Source organism: Phyllobates terribilis, unplaced genomic scaffold (assembly GCF_046119375.1).
Source record: "Phyllobates terribilis strain yellow unplaced genomic scaffold, ASM4611937v1 Scaffold_20__1_contigs__length_20440879, whole genome shotgun sequence".
Taxonomy (NCBI): domain Eukaryota; kingdom Metazoa; phylum Chordata; class Amphibia; order Anura; family Dendrobatidae; genus Phyllobates; species Phyllobates terribilis.
In genome coordinates, this window is record NW_027362780.1 from 11,119,846 (window position 1) to 11,127,235 (window position 7,390).

Sequence of the window (7,390 nt, forward strand, 5' to 3'; positions counted from 1 at the left end):
TTAATAAAGCATAGGATAAAACAACCTAAATACAATTTAATAAAGCTTAGGATAAAACAACATAAATACAATTTAATAAAGCATAGGATAAAACAACATAAATACAATTTAATAAAGCATAGGATAAAACAACATAAATACAATTTAATAAAGCATAGGATTAAACAACATAAATACTATTTAATAAAGCATAGGATAAAACCACATAAATACAATTTAATAAAGCACAGGATAAAACAACATAAATAAAATTTAATAAAGCATAGGATACAACAATATAAATACAATTTAGTAAAGCATAGGTCAAAATAACATAAATACAATTTAATAAAGCATAGGATAAAACAACATAAATACAATTTAATAAAGCATAGGATAAAACAACATAAATTCAATTTAATAAAACATAGGATAAAACAACATAAATACAATTTAATAAAGCATAGGATAAAACAACATAAATACAATTTAATGAAACATAGGATAAACAACATAAATACAATTTAATAAAGCATAGGATAAACAACATAAATACAATTTAATAAAGCATAGGCTAAAACTACATAAATACAATTTAATAAAGCTTACGATAAAACAAATTAAATACAATATAATAAAGCATAGGATAAAACAACATAAATTCAATTTAATAAAGCATAGGATAAAACAACATAAATACAATTTAATAAAGCATAAGATAAAACAACATGAATACAGTTTAATAAAGCATAGATTAAAACACCATAAATACAATTTAATAAAGCATAGGATAAAACAACATAAATACAATTTAATAAAGCATAGGTTAAAACAACATAAATACAATTTAATAAAGCACAGGATAAAACAACATAAATACAATTTAATAAAGCATAGGACAAAACAACATAAATACAATTTAATAAAGCAGAGGATAAAACAACATAAATACAATTTAATAAAGCATAGGCTAAAACTACATAAATACAATTTAATAAAGCATAGGATAAAACAAATTAAATACAATATAATAAAGCATAGGATAAAACAACATAAATTCAATTTAATAAAGCATAGGATAAAACAACATAAATACAATTTAATAAAGCATAAGATAAAACAACATGAATACAATTTAATAAAGCATAGGATAAAACAACATAAATACAATTTAATAAAGCATAGGTTAAAACAACATAAATACAATTTAATAAAGCATAGGATAAAACAACATAAATTCAATTTAATAAAGCATAGGATAAAACAACATAAATACAATTTAATAAAGCACAGGATAAAACAAAATAAATAAAATTTAATAAAGCATAGGATAAAACAACATAAATAAAATGTAATAAAGCATAGGATAAAACAACATAAATACAATTTAATAAAGCATAGGATAAAACAACATAAATAAAATTTAATAAAGCATAGGATAAAACAACATAAATACAATTTAATAAAGCATATGATAAAGCAACATAAATACAATTTAATAAAGTATAGGTTAAAACAACATAAATACAATTTAATAAAGCATAGGATAAAACAACAAAAATACAATTTAATAAAGCATAGGATAAAACAACATAAATAAAATTTAATAAAGCATAGGATAAAACAACATAAATACAATTTAATAAAGCATAGGATAAAACAACATAAATAAAATTTAATAAAGCATAGGATAAAACAACATAAATACAATTTAATAAAGCATAGGATAAAACAACATAAATACAATTTAATAAAGCATAGCATAAAACAACATAAATACAATTTAATAAAGCATAGGATAAAACAACATAAATACAATTTAATAAAGCATAGGATAAAACAACATAAATAAAATTTAATAAAGCATAGGTTAAAATAACATAAATACAATTTAATAAAGCATAGGACAAAACAACATAAAAACAATTTAATAAAGCATAGTTTAAAACAACATAAATACAATTTAATAAAGCATAGGATAAAACCACAGAATTACAATTTAATAAAGCATAGGATAAAACATCATAAATACAATTTAATAAAGCATAGGACAAAACAACATAAATACAATTTAATAAAGCATAGGATAAAACAACATAAATACAATTTAATGAAACATAGGATAAACAACATAAATACAATTTAACAAAGCATAGGATAAACAACATAAATACAATTTAATAAAGCATAGGCTAAAACTACATAAATACAATTTAATAAAGCTTACGATAAAACAAATTAAATACAATATAATAAAGCATAGGATAAAACAACATAAATTCAATTTAATAAAGCATAGGATAAAACAACATAAAAACAATTTAATAAAGCATAAGATAAAACAACATGAATACAATTTAATAAAGCATAGGTTAAAACAACATAAATACAATTTAATAAAGCATAGGATAAAACAACATAAATACAATTTAATAAAGCATAGGTTAAAACAACATAAATACAATTTCATAAAGCACAGGATAAAACAACATAAATACAATTTAATAAAGCATAAGACAAAAAAACATAAATACAATTTAATAAAGCATATGTTAAAGCAACATAAATACAATTTAATAAAGCATAGGTTAAAACAACATAAATACAATTTAATAAAGCATAGGATAAAACAACCTAAATACAATTTAATAAAGCTTAGGATAAAACAACATAAAAACAATTTAATAAAGCATAGGATAAAACAACATAAATACAATTTAATAAAGCATAGGATAAAACAACATAAATACTATTTAATAGATCATAGGCTAAAACAACATAAATACAATTTATAAAGCATAGGATAAAACAACATAAATACAATTTAATAAAGCATAGTATTAAACAACATAAATACTATTTAATAAAGCATAGGATAAAACCACATAAATACAATTTAATAAAGCACAGGATAAAACAACATAAATAAAATTTAATAAAGCATAGGATACAACAACATAAATACAATTTAATAAAGCATAGGATAAACAACATAAATACAATTTAATAAAGCATAGGCTAAAACTACATAAATACAATTTAATAAAGCTTAGGATAAAACAAATTAAATACAATATAATAAAGCATAGGATAAAACAACATAAATTCAATTTAATAAAGCATAGGATAAAACAACATAAATACAATTTAATAAAGCATAAGATAAAACAGCATAAATACAATTTAATAAAGCATAGGTTAAAACAACATAAATACAATTTAATAAAGCATAGGATAAAACAACATAAATACAATTTAATAAAGCATAGGTTAAAACAACATAAATACAATTTAATAAAGCACAGGATAAAACAACATAAATACAATTTAATAAAGCATAAGACAAAAAAACATAAATACAATTTAATAAAGCATATGTTAAAGCAACATAAATACAATTTAATAACGCATAGGTTAAAACAACATAAATACAATTTAATAAAGCATAGGATAAAACAACCTAAATACAATTTAATAAAGCTTAGGATAAAACAACATAAATACAATTTAATAAAGCATAGGATAAAACAACATAAATACAATTTAATAAAGCATAGGATAAAACAACATAAATACAATTTAATAGAGCATAGGCTAAAACAACATAAATACAATTTATAAAGCATAGGATAAAACAACATAAATACAATTTAATAAAGCATAGGATAAAACAACATAAATACAATTTAATAAAGCATAGGATTAAACAACATAAATACTATTTAATAAAGCATAGGATAAAACCACATAAATACAATTTAATAAAGCACAGGATAAAACAAAATAAATAAAATTTAATAAAGCATAGGATACAACAACATAAATACAATTTAGTAAAGCATAGGTCAAAATAACATAAATACAATTTAATAAAGCATAGGATAAAACAACATAAATACAATTTAATAAAGCATAGGATAAAACAACATAAATAAAATTTAATAAAGCATAGGATAAAACAACATAAATTCAATTTAATAAAACATAGGATAAAACAACATAAACACAAATTAATAAAGCATAGGATAAAACAACATGAATACAATTTAATAAAGCATAGGATAAAACAACATAAATACAATTTAATAAAGCATAGGTTAAAACAACATAAATACAATTTAATAAAGCACAGGACAAAACAACATCAATACAATTCAATAAAGCATAGGATAAAACAACATAAATACAATTTAATAAAGCATAGGATAAAACAACATAAATACAAATTAATAAAGCATAGGACAAAACAACATAAATACAATTTAATAAAGCATAGGATAAACAACATAAATACAATTTAATAAAGCATAAGATAAAACAACATGAATACAATTTAATAAAGCATAGGTTAAAACAACATAAATACAATTTAATAAAGCATAGGATAAAACAACATAAATACAATTTAATAAAGCATAGGTTAAAACAACATAAATACAATTTAATAAAGCACAGGATAAAACAACATAAATACAATTTAATAAAGCATAAGACAAAAAAACATAAATACAATTTAATAAAGCATATGTTAAAGCAACATAAATACAATTTAATAAAGCATAGGATAAAACAACCTAAATACAATTTAATAAAGCTTAGGATAAAACAACATAAATACAATTTAATAAAGCATAGGATAAAACAACATAAATACAATTTAATAAAGCATAGGATAAAACAACATAAATACAATTTAGTAGAGCATAGGCTAAAACAAGATAAATACAATTTATAAAGCATAGGATAAAACAACATAAATACAATTTAATAAAGCATAGGATAAAACAACATAAATACAATTTAATAAAGCATAGGATTAAACAACATAAATACTATTTAATAAAGCATAGGATAAAACAACATAAATACAATTTAATAAAGCATAGGATTAAACAACATAAATACTATTTAATAAAGCATAGTACAAAACAACATAAATACAATTTAATAAAGCATAGGTTAAAACAACATAAATACAAGTTAATAAAGCATAGGATAAAACAACATAAATACAATTTAATAAAGCATATGATAAAACAACATAAATACAATTTAATAAAGCATGGGATAAAACAACATAAATACAATTTAATAAAGCATAGGTTAAAACAACATAAATACAATTTAATAAAGTATAGGTTAAAACAACATAAATACAATTTAATAAAGCATAGGATAAAACAACATAAATTCAATTTAATAAAGCATAGGATAAAACAACATAAATACAATTTAATAAAGCACAGGATAAAACAACATAAATAAAATTTAATAAAGCATAGGATACAACAACATAAATACAATTTAGTAAAGCATAGGTCAAAATAACATAAATACAATTTAATAAAGCATAGGATAAAACAACATAAATACAATTTAATAAAGCATAGAATAAAACAACATAAATAAAATTTAATAAAGCATAGGATAAAACAACATAAATACAATTTAATAAAGCATAGGATAAAACAACATAAATACAATTTAATAAAGCATAGGATAAAACAACATGAATACAATTTAATAAACCATAGGATAAAACAACATAAATACAATTTAATAAAGCATAGGTTAAAACAACATAAATACAATTTAATAAAGCACAGGACAAAACAACATCAATACAAGTCAATAAAGCATAGGTTAAAACAACATAAATACAAGTTAATAAAGCATAGGATAAAACAACATAAATACAATTTAATAAAGCATAGGATAAACAACATGAATACAATTTAATAAATCATAGGATAAAACAACATAAATACAATTTAATAAAGCATAGGATAAAACAACATAAATACAATTTAATAGAGCATAGGCTAAAACAACATAAATACATGTTATAAGGCTTAGGATAAAACAACATAAATACAATTTAATAAAGCATAGGATAAAACAACATAAATACAATTTAATAAAGCATAGGATAAAACAACATAAATACAATTTAATAGAGCATAGGCTAAAACAACATAAATACAATTTATAAAGCATAGGATAAAACAACATAAATACAATTTAATAAAGCATAGGATTAAACAACATAAATACTATTTAATAAAGCATAGGATAAAACCACATAAATACAATTTAATAAAGCACAGGATAAAACAACATAAATAAAATTTAATAAAGCATAGGATACAACAACATAAATACAATTTAGTAAAGCATAGGTCAAAATAACATAAATACAATTTAATAAAGCATAGGATAAAACAAAATAAATACAATTTAATAAAGCATAGGATAAAACGACATAAATAAAATTTAATAAAGCATAGGATAAAACAACATAAATTCAATTTAATAAAGCATAGGATAAAACAACATAAATATGATTTAATAAAGCATAGGATAAAACAACATAAATACAATTTAATAAAGCATAGGATAAAACAACATAAATACAATTTAATAAAGCATAGGTTAAAACAACATAAATACAATTTAATAAAGCACAGGACAAAACAACATCAATACAATTCAATAAAGCATAGGTTAAAACAACATAAATACAAGTTAATAAAGCATAGGATAAAACAACATAAATACAATTTAGTAGAGCATAGGCTAAAACAAGATAAATACAATTTATAAAGCATAGGATAAAACAACATAAATACAATTTAATAAAGCATAGGTTAAAACAACATAAATACAATTTAATAAAGTATAGGTTAAAACAACATAAATACAATTTAATAAAGCATAGGATAAAACAACATAAATTCAATTTAATAAAGCATAGGATAAAACAACATAAATACAATTTAATAAAGCACAGGATAAAACAACATAAATAAAATTTAATAAAGCATAGGATACAACAACATAAATACAATTTAGTAAAGCATAGGTCAAAATAACATAAATACAATTTAATAAAGCATAGGATAAAACAACATAAATACAATTTAATAAAGCATAGAATAAAACAACATAAATAAAATTTAATAAAGCATAGGTTAAAACAACATAAATACAATTTAATAAAGTATAGGTTAAAACAACATAAATACAATTTAATAAAGCATAGGATAAAACAACATAAATTCAATTTAATAAAGCATAGGATAAAACAACATAAATACAATTTAATAAAGCACAGGATAAAACAACATAAATAAAATTTAATAAAGCATAGGATACAACAACATAAATACAATTTAGTAAAGCATAGGTCAAAATAACATAAATACAATTTAATAAAGCATAGGATAAAACAACATAAATACAATTTAATAAAGCATAGAATAAAACAACATAAATAAAATTTAATAAAGCATAGGATAAAACAACATAAATACAATTTAATAAAGCATAGGATAAAACAACATAAATACAATTTAATAAAGCATAGGATAAACAACATGAATACAATTTAATAAATCATAGGATAAAACAA